The sequence below is a fragment of the Mastomys coucha genome, unplaced genomic scaffold (genome assembly GCF_008632895.1).
Source record: "Mastomys coucha isolate ucsf_1 unplaced genomic scaffold, UCSF_Mcou_1 pScaffold6, whole genome shotgun sequence".
Lineage (NCBI taxonomy): Eukaryota > Metazoa > Chordata > Mammalia > Rodentia > Muridae > Mastomys > Mastomys coucha.
Window position 1 is genome coordinate 64,452,196 of NW_022196912.1, and position 14,712 is coordinate 64,466,907.

The 14,712-nt window shown below is 39.3% G+C and overlaps 1 pseudogene; it reads left to right on the forward strand.

Moving 5' to 3' along the window:
* The window catches only part of LOC116081021, a 48,238-nt pseudogene extending 38,767 nt beyond the window's left edge, over nt 1–9,471 (forward strand).
* The last annotated feature ends 5,241 nt before the right edge of the window (nt 9,472–14,712 follow it).

Here is a 14,712-nt window from a genome sequence, read left to right on the forward strand (position 1 = left end):
CCGTCGAGAGAAGAAGTCCAGGTGTTCGGTCATTATTGCTGCTGGTAGGCAGCAGAAGCGCCGCACAAACCACCAGCCAAAGAGAACACATGGAGGGACCCATGGCTCCAGCTGCATACGTAGCAGAGGATGACCTTGTCGGTCATCAGTGGGAGGCAAGGCCCTTGGTCCTGTGAAGGCTCCCTGCCCGAGTGTAGGTAAATGCCAGGGCCAAGAAGCAGGAGTGGGTGGGTTGGTGAGTAGGAGGGTGGGGAGTTTTCAGTGAGGAAACCAGGAAAGGGGATATTATTTTAAATGTAAATAAAGAAAATATCTAATAAAATATTTATTAAAAAACAAAGAAAGAAATTCAAAATCAGTGACCAGATAATAGAGAATAGGAAATTAACAAGAAATAGATTAAGTTACTGAAGATTAAAGCTATGGAGCTAAAGAGATAGTTAGGGGGTTAAAGTTACTTACTGCCCTTGCAAATTGAAGCAACCACACAGTGGTTTACAACAATCTTTAAGTTTAGTTCCAGGGGATACATTACCCTCTTCTTCCCTTCTTTGGCACTATGTACCCACATATTATATATATATATATATATATATATATATATATATATATATATATATATATGTTGGGTTTGGTTCGCGGCAGGACGCGTCTGCAGCACCACACAAACAGCTCCACGTGTAGGAGGTTTAATTGGGAGGGGGAGTGAGGACTGTGGAGCGGGAAGAGAGAGGAAAGAAAGAGGAAAAAGAGAAAGGGAGAGAGAGAGCGCTCATATATATATATATATATATATATATATATATCTCGTGACGTAACAGCCCAGGTATAGGTGGGAGCTGAACCCAATGAATTCTGGGAATATCCGTTGTCTTGACGACAGGTCTATGGGCCCGCCCGTATCTGCCGTGCTGGGTGCTAACAATATATATATGTATATATATACATACATATGCAGGTAAATCCCTAGTATCAATTAGATTAAAATAGATCAACCATAAAGATGTGACAAGTAGTATGTATCTAGTAGTGTGTATCATAGGATTCATCCCATGTGTAAACACCAAATCCTGACACTATTACTGAGGCCATATTGTACATGCAGACAGGATCCTGACATGGTTGTCCTCTGAGAGGCTCTACCAGCAGGTGACGGAAACAGATGCAGATACTTACAGCCAACAATTGGATTGGACACAGGACCAATATGGAAGAGTTAGAGGAAGGAAAGAAGGAGCTAAGGGGATTATAACCCCAAAGGAAGAACAACAGTGGCAACAAACCCGGATCCCTCAGAGATCTCAGAGACAAAATGAAAAACCAAGGAACATATATGGGCTGGTTCATGGATCTCTGCACATGTGTAGCAGAGGACTGCCTTGCATGGCCTCAGTGGGAAGGGATGCACTTAATACTGTGGAAATTGGATGCCCCAGGGAAGAAGGATCTTGGTACTGGGGAGGTGGAGTATGGTGGGAGGGTGGGTGAGGAAGCACCTTCTTAGGATGGGGGGATGTAGTGAAGGAGGGAGGATTTGGAAGGGGGACAACTTTTGGAATGTAAGTAAATAAAATAATTTAATAGAAATATTCTGAGATTAAAAGAACTTCTAAGATAAAAATTAGAATAGATTACCAAATTTTACCAATATCAAATGCTCAGAAAACATGTCAATGTCTTTTAGTTTGCAAAGAATAATTTTAATTTAGAATATACTCAGCCCAAACATAAAAAATTACATGCACATATAAGACACACACATACACAAAAAAAACCACAAACATACACTTGCATACACCATGAACAGAACAAATTTGATAATATTATATATACTTGCTGCGTGCCCTTTCTTTCTTTGACCGTCATTTTGCTCTGGGAGAAAAGTAAAAGTCAAAATAATAGAAAATGGAATACAGGTACAAAGATTGGGAAAAGCAGAAGAGATGAAATTAAGAATGGGTGAATGCAGGAGGTGGTGGTGCACATATTTAATCTCAGCCCTCCATATGTAAAGGCAGGTAGAGCTTCGTAAGTTAAAGGCCAGCCTCCAGAATATACTAGACACCTGGAAGGTGGGAGACTCTCAGGACTCAAAGGGAGGGACTTTAGATGAAATGCCCTACTGTGAGGAAAGGGAACTTAGAGAGCCCACCTCTAGCACCTCTAGGGCATCAAGTAAGGGATGGGATTGCCATCCCACAGTCAAAAACTCTGACACGTAATTGTTCCTTTCTCAAAGAACTGCAGGGATGGTAATGGAGAAGAACCTGAGAAAAGGGAGGTCCGGCAACAGGCCCAAAGTGAGATCCAGGTCAAGGGGAGGCCCCAAGACCTAACACTATTACTAAGGCTATAATGTGCTCCCGAAAAGGGACCTATCATAACTGCCCTTAGAAAGACCCAACAAGCAGCTGAAAGTGTCAAATGCAGATATTTATACCCACCCAATGGACAGAAACAGATGACACCTAAGGTTGAATTAGAGAAAATCTGGAAGAAGCTAAGGGGTGGGGGGAGTGACCCTGTAGTCTTAAATAATCTGGACCAACCCTACACCCCGAGATCTCTCAGACACTGGGCCACCAACCAGGCAGCATATTCCAGCTGATACGAGGCCCCCAACACATATATAGCAAAGGACTGCTATATAGATAGCCAGGTCTGGACTCAGTCAGAGAAGATGCACTTAACCCTCAAGAGACTGGAGGCCCCAGGGAGTTTAGAGGTCTGTGGAGGTGGGGGTGGGGACATCTTCATGGAGACGGGGGGAGGGGGAGGTGGGAGGAAGTATGGCAGTCAGAGAGTGTACTGGGAGAGGAATAAAATCTGGACAGTAAAAAAAAAAAAAAAAAAAAGATTAAATAAATAAATAAATAAATAAATGTTAGCCTGGTCAACAGAGTGAGTTCCAGGACAGCTAAGCCTACACAAAGAAGTCCTGTCTGGAAAAACAAAAAAACAAAAAAGCAAACAAATAAAACCAAGAGTGGTAGACCACATTCAATTTCAATTCATGGAAATAAGCTATTTAGAAATCCCAAAGTGCTTTAATTTGGACTGGAGTAGGTTTATTGACATCATGAGGAAGTACTCTGAGAACAAACTTCATTTGGCAACCATGTTAAGAGTATATGGTTGCCGGGCGGTGGTGGCGCATGCCTTTAATCCCAGCACTTGGGAGGCAAAGGAAGGCGGATTTCTGAGTTTGAGGCCAGCCTGGTCTACAGAGTGAGTTCCAGGACAGCCAGGGCTATACAGAGAAACCCTGTCTCGAGAAAAAAAACAAAAGAGTATATGGTTAAAAAACAAGAACTGTCTTCTTTGAACAACAATATGAACTAACTAGTACCCTCAGAGCTCTCAGGGACTAAACCACCAACCAAAGAGTACACATGGTGGGGCTCATGGCTCCAGCAGCATATGTATAGCAGAGTATGGCCTAGTCAGTCATCAATGGGAGGAGAGGCCCTTGGTCCTATGAAGGCTCTATGCCCCAGTGTAGGGGAATGCCAGAGCCAGGAAGCAGGAGAGGGTGGGGTGGTGAGCAGGGGGAGGGGGAAAAGAACAGGGGTTTGTTTTTGTTTTTGTTTTTGATTTTGATTTTTTTTTCCAGAGGGGAAACTGGAAAAAGAAATATCATATGACATGTAAATCAAGAAAGTATCTAATAAAAATTAAAAAAAAACTGTCTTCTTTCATATGTGGAGGGAAAAAGCTAATTGTCATTCATTAGAAGAAAACTGTGTAAATGGCTATAATTTAAATATAGAGAAAATAAATCTTTGTCATTATTTTAAGCAATTAATAGTAATAAAGTAAACACTCCATCATAGCACCATACATTACCTAGCATAGCAGAGATACGTAGAATTTTAATGAATTACAGAAGAATTGTCACTCTCATCTCATACCAAATAAAAAGAATAGCGTTCATCAGTGAGCTGATAAGTAATAGGAAGTGATTATGAGAAAAAGATGGGGAAAAGTGCACAGAGCATTGTCATATCATACCTTATCAAAGTATTTCAATAGACTATAGAATAGCAAAATTTTCACTTGCTCTAAAATATCCAAAGATAGTATACTCGTATAAGTCTGTGCAATGGCAGAACCACCCAGAGAAATGCAACCAAAGGTTTAAAAGAAATTCAGCATACTCAGTAGACTGAAGCAGAAAGATCATGAGTTCAAGTTTATCCTGGGCTACATAGTGAGACCCTTACCTTTATCCTACAAAATAAAAAATAAAAAAAAAATGTTCTATGATGAGCCCTTGGTGAAGAGAATTGTAATTGTTATCCTTACCAAGTTGTTTTGAATTATTTATTTATCGCATTTCTACATATTTTATTATTTATTTTTTATAAATTCTTTGACAATTCCATGCAATGTGTTTTGACCATATTCACATCCTTCTCCCCATCCAGATACTTTGTTTCCCTTTTTTCTACCATCAAGATCACTTTGTACAGCTCAAATATTCTTATAGATATAGCCTTCCATGCTACTGTGAATTCCCCAGGGGCTTTACTCTTAAAGAAAACTATTTTCCTGTCTCAGCAACTAGCATCTGCCAAAAGCTCCACATCTAGGGATGGGATATTTTTGGTAAACTCCTCTTTTCATGCTCAACTTTTTTGCTGAAGATGTCAAAAACTTGAATCATAGAAGATGGGAAATTCAAACTGGTACTGACCTGGAAATTTCATTCCAACTGGAGAGCTTTCATAGTGCTAGAAGGTCCTAGTCACACTGGAGGAAAAAAGTAATTGTCAATTTTACCCAGAGACAAATTCTACAAGTTATAATAATGACTAGCCTGGCAAGACAGGTCCACTGGGGCAATAGCACCATCTTGAGAATAAACAATTTCTACCATCACTAATGACTAAAGAACCTATGGCTAAACAGGATATAGAAACTTGAGAACTTAAAACTATTAATTTGCTAAATATTACATAGCATTAAGCAGACCCTAACAACCCATATATCAACATATCTCTCAACCCTCATCAGAGATCCTTTTATTTATTGCAGATAGTGATTAAAATTCTACTTGAAGTCATAGGGCTTTTTTATTATTAAATTATTTTATTTTTTTACATTCCAAATGTCTTCTCCCTTCTTGGTCCCCCCCCTTAAGTTCTTCACCCTATCCCCTCTCCCCTTTTCCTCTGTCAGGGTGCTTCCACACCCACCAACTCACACCCCTGCCCTACCTTACCCCTTTTACCCCCCAATCAATTCCCCTGGGATATCTAATCTCTATGGGATTAGGTGCATCCACTGACACTGAGGCCAGACAAGTCTGGGGAAACATACATCAGCCCATGTATGTTCTTTGGTTGGTGGCTTAGTCTCTGGGGGCTCTGAGAGGTTCGGGTTAGTCAGCTCCTTCAAACCTTCCCCTAACTCTTCCACAGGGGGTCCCTGACCTCAGTCCATTGTTTGGCTGTATCTGCATCTGCCTCAGTCAGCTAGCTAATGGTAGAGCCTCTCAAAGGACAGCCATGTGAGGCTACTATCTACAAGCAAAAGATAACATCAGTAATAGTGTCAGGGTTTGGTGTCTGTGCATGGGATGGATCCCAAGCTGAGCTGGTCACTGGATGGACTTTCCTTCAGTCTCTGCTCCATTTTTACCCATGAATTTATTTTAGACTGGAATAATTCTGGGTCAAAAATTTGAGGTAAGTGGGTGGCCTGTCTGTCTATTGGAGGTGGCCTTTCAGGTTCCACCTCCCCACTCTTGGGCATCTTGGTTAAGGTCATCCTCATTGAGTGCTAGGGGCCTCTCACTTCCCAGATCTCTGGGACTTTCTTAAGGTTTCCGGCATCCCCCACCCTGACAGCTGCATATTTCCATTCATTCTCCTGGCCCTCTGGGCTTCTCTCCTGTCTCCCTTCATACCTGATGCTGTCATCCTTTTTTCATCTCCCATCTGCATCCCTTCCTCCCTCTGCCTCCCATGCTAACTTTGTTACCCCTTCTAAGTGGGATTGAAACATCCTCACTTGGGCCTTCCTTCTTGTTAAACTTCATATACTCTGTAAGTTGTATCAAAGGTATTCTGTACTTTTTGGCTAATATCCACTTATCAGTAAATACATACCATGCATGTCTTTTTGGGTCTGGGTTACCTCTCTCAGGAAGATATTTTCTCAGTGCCATCCATTTGCCTGCAAATCTCATGATGCCCTCATTTTCAATAGCTGAATAGTATTCCATTGTGTAAATGAGCCACATTTTTTTATCCATTATTCAGGTGAGGAACAATTAGGTTGTTTTCAGATTCTGACTATTACAAATAAGGTTGTTACAAACATAGTAAAGCTTCGGTACAAATAAGGCCGTTATGAACATAATGAAGCACATGTCCTTGTGGTATGGTGGAACATCTTTTGGGTATATGCTCAAGAGCAGTATCGCTGAGTCTTCAGGTAGAACTATTTCCAGTTTTCTGAAGAACAGCCAGATTAAGTTCCAGAATAGTTGTACCAGTTTGCCCTCCCATCAGTAATGGAGGAGTGTTTCTCCTTCTCCACATCCTTGCCAGCATCTGCTGTCACCTGAGTTTTTTGTCTTAACCATTCTGATTGGGATAAGGTAGAATCTCGGGGACATTCTGATATGCACTTCCCTGATGACTAAGGATGTTGAATATTTTTTTGAGTGCTTCTCACCCTTTCATGATTTCTCTGTTGAAAATTCTGTTTAGCACTGTAGTCCATTTTTAAATTGGGTTATTTGGAGTTTTGAAGTCTAACTTCTTGAGTTTTTTGTATATATTGGATATACATATATATCAGCCCTCTATCAGTTGCAGGGTTAATGAAGATCGTTTCCCAATCTATAGTTTGTTGTTTTGTCCTATTGGCAGTGTCCTTTGCCTTACAACAGCTTTGCAGTTTCATGTGATCTCACTTAGCAGTAGTTGATTTTAGAACCTGATCCATTGGGGTTCAGTTCAGAAAATATTCCCCTGTGCCAGTGCATTAGAAGTTACTTCCCACTTTCTCTTCTATTAGATTCAATCTATCTGGTTTTATGTTAAGGTCCTTTATCCACTTTATCCGCTTTCTATCTTCTGAGATCTTCTTCAATTTCTTTCATTAGGGACTTGAAGTTCTTGTCATACAGATCTTTTACTTGCTTGGTTAGAATTACAGCAAGATATTTTATATTATTTGTGACTATTGAGAAGGGTGTTGTTTCCCTAATTTCATTCTCATCCTGCTTATCCTTTGTATAAATGAAGGTTACTGATTTGTTTGTGTTGATTTTATAGCCAGCCACATTGCTGAAGTTGTTGATCAACTATAGAAGTTCTCTGGTAGAATTTTTGGGGTCATTTATGTATACTATCATAGCATCTGCAAATAGTGACATCTTGACTTCTTCCTTTCTAATTTATATTCCCTTAATCTCCTTTTGTTGTTTAATTGCTCTAGATAGAATTTCAAGTACTATATTGAATAGATAGGTAGAGAATGGGTAGCCTTCTCTTGTCCCTTATTTTAATGGAATTGCTTCTAGTTTCTCTCAATTTAACTTCATGTTAGCTGTTGGTTTGCTACATACTGCTTTTATTATGATTAGGTATGTGCCATGAATTCCTGTTCTCTCGAGGAGTTTTAACATGAAGCGGTGTTGTTTTATGTTGAAGGCTTTTTCAGCATCTATTGAAATGATCATGTGACTTTTTTCCTTGAGTTTGTTTATATAGTGAAGTACATTGATGGATTTTTCATATATTGAACCATTCCTGCATCCCTGGAATGAAGCCTACTTGATTGTGGTAAATGGTGTTTTAGATGTGTTCTTGGATTTGGTTTGTGGGAATTTTAGTGAGTATTTTTGCATTGATATTCACAGGGAAGTTGGTCTGAAGTTCTCTTTCTTTGCTGGGTCTTTGTGTGGTTTACGTATCAGTGTTACTGTGGCTTCATAGAATGAATTAGGTGGTGTTGTAAGGTACCTCTCTGACTTCATTACTATCCACACTCCTGTTCTGCCCTCTACCACAGACTTGTGGAATGGTGCTATATGGGCATGTGAGTATTGAATTGTGCTTGTTATGCACAGATCTCAAGGTCCCCACAGACCACCAAAAACTACTGGGAATTCAACTCATATGCAAAATTCAAGCTCCAGCTTGGACCGTCCAGCCTCTCCAATGTAGTGGATTGGTGTGGAAGTGCCTGAGTTGGTGAAGCCTTGCCTTTTTATCACAGTTGCAGTGGAGTAAGAGGCTTTCCAACTTTGCAGTTATATGATTGGTTGACATTTGAAAATTGCATCTTGGTATATTTCTATTGGCTAGTGATGATTTCAGCTTGGTATGAGCAATAGTTGTATACCTAAGCAATCTATTTTAAGAACAACTGGAACATTAGGTACTTTCCTTATAAGAGTAATTGGTTGTCACTAGGAATGGAGTGGCTGTTGCTAGGGATGTCTCAGTTCCTAGAACAAATTGGGGTTTTTCCAGTAACTGAGTTCAATCTAGGGGCAAGTTAACATAAAATAGAGTCTAAAAGTAAAATTGAATTTGTAATTTTAAGCACTGCCCTTCAGTACTCAAGGAGGGATTGTGGATGAAGGTGTCCTGCTGTGTGCCTTGCAGTCTGGTCAGTGTGCTGGTGCCACAATGGATGTGTTTACAAAATAGTCATTATGGGACCAGGCCTTAGTGGACCATGAGAATGTGGCATTCTCCTCACCTGAACGCCAGCATCAAGGAGACCCAGAACCACTTTTGGGAGGAAATCAAAGTCTAGTTTGTGGACATGGTAAAGGGGAAATCTAACAGAGATTCTAAAGACCCAGGCCTTTACAAGTGCCTTCTCTACACACTCCAAGACTTGGACTGTTCTGACAGAAGCATTGTGCACACTGATGTTCAACTAGGCTGGCTCCCCTAAAGGGATCATTCAGGTCCTGTCACAAAGTACATCTCTGAAGAATAGTGGGGCCTGACTGAGCCCTGTAGTCCTTGTCAACCTTCTGAGAGAAGTGTCAAAACAGGCAGATGTGAACTTGGTGAATGCTACACTTCTAGTGAAAGAGGCTGGCGTCAATGTCACCACCTCCCACGGCCCTATGGTCCCAGGAAAGCAAGGCAGTAAAGAATACCTCCATACTGTGGCCCTAGCAGGTATAACCTATCAAGTTGTGGGCTTGGTCCATAGTAATGTTGCATGTGCTCCATAGATTTATCTTCAGGCCAGAGATGCCACTGCAAAGGAGCCAACCCCTGCTCATGTTCCAGGCTCAGCCCTCCAAGCCCTGTGATACTGCCCACTATGGTTGGACACCTGGCATAAGCAGATCTTCCACTCCTGTCCACCAAACCTCCAAGGTATCTGATGGAGACTCCTGGCACATCATGGGCCTCTCCTCCCTGCTACCTAGCCTGGGAGCATGGAAGTAGCACATACATGTCTGAGGCTTTTCAGTTTTGCTTCTGACCCTTAGATTCACTGGCCCCAGCCCCACAGGCTGTTCTTAAGAAATTCCTCATTCACTGTGATCTGTAGAGAGAGGATATCCACATTCTTGGTATAGAACCTGGGTATCATCTTTCTGAAATAACATCTAGTAAAGAATTTCTTAAAGAAAATAAATGTGTGGATAAAGGGGTATACTTCATGACACAATGTGACATGCTGAATCTTCTACAAAGAGACTTTTTTTGTATTTTTGTATTTTGTATTTTCTTTTGACTGGGATGATGCAAGAGCAGGGGGCAGATAAGGGATGGGAACATTAATGGGACTGTGGTATAGGATGTGAAATCTATAAGGAATCAAAAAGTTTTTTAATATAAAACTCCTAGTTATTCTTTTAATGAGCAAATAGTAACCATACTGGCTAATCGATTGAAAGTAATGAGGGCATTTCTAAGACACTTCTGTTGTAACTTTACTGTATATTTTAAGTATCTAATGATAACACAATATGGGAGAGGTAACACAAAGCTAGGTAGATTATAAATAGCCACAGATTTACCAGGCGCTTTAAAAACATGTAAGTGCACTGGGGTATTCAAAATTCCTCACAACAATAATTTAAACAAAAATTACAATTGATTCAAATGCTAACCGGTTTTAAATCAACAGCCTGTTCCAACATGTTAATATCCTTCACTAAGTCACAGCATGTTTCTAAAAGCCTTCAAAGTATTATTCCATGGAAATGTTGCAATTATAACTTAGGCCATATTTATCAGTAAAAGATAAAGAACAAAACACACACAAGGGTCTTAATTAAAGTGGATTAGAGGCTGCGGTGCAGGTACTTCAACAGTTCTGTAGATGTCTTAACACTCTCAATCTGGTGCTGTGGTCCCAAGAAAATTCTAGGGAGACACTGGTCTTCACTCTACATTGGAATGATGAAGAAGTAGTTCTAACACCAGTGAAGGAATGGCTCAGCAACAGGATAGATGAATCTGCTAGTGAGGATAAGAGAAAGCAGACAAAATGCAAAAGCTTCTTTACTCAGTATATTTTTATGTGGGCTGCTACCAGAAGGGTTGGATCTTCCTACCTCAAATGATGCAATCAAGACAATCCTCCACAGGTAGGCCCAGCTCCTTGACATTTACTTGATTTCAGATGTAGTCAAGTTGACAGCCAGGATTAGGCATCCAACACCTCAAAAATATTTAAAATGTACATTGTGGGCATTGTGGACTTGAGATTATCCATGTTGATAGGCAAATTAACAGGAGAAATAAAGCTGAATTTCAGCTCATTAAACTGGTCATCAACATTTTTTTAAAAAATTACTAATTAGACAAACACAATTAAGTCTCCTTTTTGGATATGAAACTTTTGACTAATTTATCTAACAGTAACTGTTAACATGAAAATTTTGTGAAGCAAACATATAGCAACTGTATTACAGCTGTGCCTTTCCCATTCATCAAAGAGCCTAATAAAATAAATAAAAAAAATACTCATTTGCTCTAAAATGCATGAAAAAGGCATTAGATACATTATCTAGTAAATACAACCTTTTAAGTAAAAAGAGTTACCTGGCAAATTTTATTTTGAATACTTAAGGAATGGCATAATCACACACAGTAGCATACTGAGCAGAATACATGAGAAATTAATATCAAAGTTAAGAGTCAATGACAATGACAATGAACATTCTCATCTTGTCACAAAAGGTTTTTGTGAGGCCTAACACAAACCAAATTCAGAAATAAAAATAGAATCCTACATTTTCTACTTATAAACTTCTATCACTTATATTTCATTTACTCTTGAGAGTAAATTTGAGGTAGACTGGAAGATGTTTCCAACTTTATGGGTTTAAGCTAGGTTCTCACTATGCTGCTCAGACTGATTGCCAACTCTTCAGCTACAAAGGAACTTTCTACCACAGCCTCCAAACTAACCAGAATCACAAGTGCCTAGCACCATATTCAGCTGAACCTGAATTTTAACTAGAAGATATAAACAACGATGGTAAAAAATGAAGCCCAGTATCAGGTAATTGTTAAGTAATAAAATGAAGTATGATATTGGGGCCTTCTGATGTTTCAAGTTATATGCTTGTCTCTGGCCTTTTTAGCTACAGAAATAAATATACAATATTAGATCTAAATCAGAAGAAACTTTTGTAAATAAGTTAAACTTGTGGTGAGTTGTATCAAAAACAGACAATTGTTTTATTGGATATTTTCATTATTTACATTTCAAATGTTATCCCCTTTCCCAGTGCCCTGCACCCGAACCCTCTATCCTTGCTTCTATGAGGGTGTTCCTCCACCCACCCACCCACTCCCACATCCCCACCCTCACATTTCCCTACACTGGGGCATTGAGCCTTCACAGGACCAAGGACCTCTTCTCCCATTGATGCCTGACAAGGGCATCCTCTGCTACATAAACCAGAAAAATTTTAAAGTCTGTCATATTTACCAGTCTTAAGAAAGGACTCATAGAAGACAAGTAAAATCTACAGCAACTTTCTGCTAGTACCAAGAAAGCAATTACACAAGTGTTAACAGATAATCAAAGGTTGTAATTCAAAGCTGAATTTGGAAGAGGGACAGCAGTATCAATGAGTTTAAAATGATCTCTTTGAATCATTTGGAGAAAAAAAAGTAAATTAGAATTTGTTTGAACCTAACCATGCAATATATATCTTTTGGGTAGATTTGTTTCACTTAGTCTTAGAACTATTCAGAAGAGCATAGTCATGAATCATCATGTAATGATGAAGATGTATTCTGAGACATGCATCATGTAACTATTTCATCACGTGGCAGGTATAGTTACATCAATCCTAATGCTGTGTCCTATTATTATACATCTAAGCTACTTTTTTCTTATTTTTCCTAGGCTGTAAACTTGTACAGCACGTCACTCTGTTGATTAACTTGTATTACACAATGGTAGGTGGTCACATATCTAAATATTCTTAAATGTATAAAAAGTATAATAAACATATGATATAAAAGACTTATTTTATAAAGGACATATACTATTAATGGAGCTTCCAAGAGAAAACGATGATCATGAAGGGACCAGCTTAACATTACAAACTTCATTTTTTGCTTCCAGACTCCATTTTATGATTAACTTGCCCTCTAAATGAACTAAGCTACTGAAAAAAAAAAAAAAAAAAAAAAAAAAAAAAAGAACTTGTTCTACGTCAGCCTGGCAACAATCACAATTCTCCTGATCAATTAGCCAATCTACCCCTAGCAACAACCAATCAGTTCTTAAGGAGAACACACCTACTGTCTTAGGGTAGATTGATTAAGCTAACAACCATTGTTCATACCAAGTTGAAATCATTACTAGATACAGAAGCGCACCAAGCAAATGTCAACCAATCATGTAACTGGCAATTTGGAAATCCCCTCACCCTGCTAGAGCAACCATGATAAATAAGCAAGGCTTGTACCAGCTGAGGATCTTCCACACTATCCACTGTGCTGGAGAGGTTGGAAGGTCCAAGCTCAAACTTGAATAAAGACTCTTTGCTTTCGCATACAAGTTGGAATCCTGATGGTCTGTGAGGACCTTGCAATCAGGGCATAACAGTTCATAGACAATGAGGAGTAAACATAGAAGACAAGGCTATCACTGTCTCTTACTACAGATGTTACAATGAAACAAACAACCAACTAACAGTGATGACAACAACAATAAAAACAGCAAACAGGACAGCATGAACACGAAAAGAACACATGAACAAAGCTAATAGAGTGGGGAAACCACAAGTAAACCCAGAAAACTATATCTTCGTGACTCATTACTAAGTTGCCAAAAACATGCATTGACGAAATGACAACTTCAACTTTTAGTGCTGGGGATGGCTGTCTGTGGTTTGAATGCTTGGCCTGGGGAATGGCACTATGAGGAGTTGTGGACTTGTTGGAGGAAGTGTGTAACTGTGGGGTTAGGCTTTGAGACCTTCCTCCTAGCCACATGGGAGTCAGTCTTGTCCTGTTTGCCTTCAGAACAAGATATAGAACTCTCAGCTCCTCTAGTGCTATGTCTGCCTACCTGGACACTGCCATCCTTCCTGCTATGATTATAATGGACTGAACCTCTGAACTTGTAAGCTAGTGACAGTTACATATCCTTTATAAGAGTTGCTTGGGGGCGGGGGGTGGGAGGTGGACAGATGGTTTAGCAGTTAAGAGCATAGACTGCTCTTTCAGAGGTCCTGATTTCAATTCCCAGCAACCACATGGTGGCTCTCAACCATCTGTAATGGGATCCAATGCCCTCTTCTGGTGTGTCTGAAGAGTTGCTTTAATCATGATATCTCTTCACAACAATGGAAACCATAAGACACCATCCAAATGTGAAAGACTGAAACTACAACCCTCTCTGCTGGACTTCAAAAACCTGGATATGAGACCTTCCCTGACTATCTACAGTGACATGATCTTATGCAAATTGTTAAGTTACATAGCCTCAATTTTCTCATTCATAGAATAAAAGATGGAAAAGGGTTTGTGGTGAAACTATTTGCTCTATGAGAGCCATAAAATTGTGGAAAGGTTGATAAAAGTATTTAACGCAGTAAACTCAATATGAGGTGGTTATTAACATAACAAGAAATTGTTGATTCTCTATAGATGAGCCAATCTCAGGAAATCCCAGAAAAATTACAAAATACTAGTTTATTCATTCAAGTAAAGTTGGCAGCCATCTGGCATTGGTTAGATCATGGGCTAGAACACTGAACTGCCTAGTGCTCTGACTTACCTGAAACCTAGTCACAGTTATTTAACCTCTCCGTGTCTCAGATTCTTCTCCAAAATGTGAGCCTGAAAGGAAAAATGGACACAGGGTTTTGCTAGCACATGAACTATTTCTTAAAATTCTAAGAATTAAGACTGGCATTTACTGCTGTTTTATATTTCCAAATATGTCTAGAAAAGAGAATTTAATTCTTAAAGGTGTTAAAGATGTTCTTAATTATTCTCATTTAGATATTGATTGTTCAAGATTAGGTAGAGTGTGATTTATTCTCCCATCTCTTTTCATTGTTTTGGATATCTTGAATTTGGATTGTGATGGTGTTGTAATTGCAAAGTATAGCCAGCTATTTCATTAACATATTATGTAATATTGTTTTGTTGTTATTGTTGTCTTCTTGTTTATTTGGTTTGGGCTACTATAAATATGTTTAAGGAGAATTAGTAGACTTTTTTTTTTTTTTTAACTTTCCAA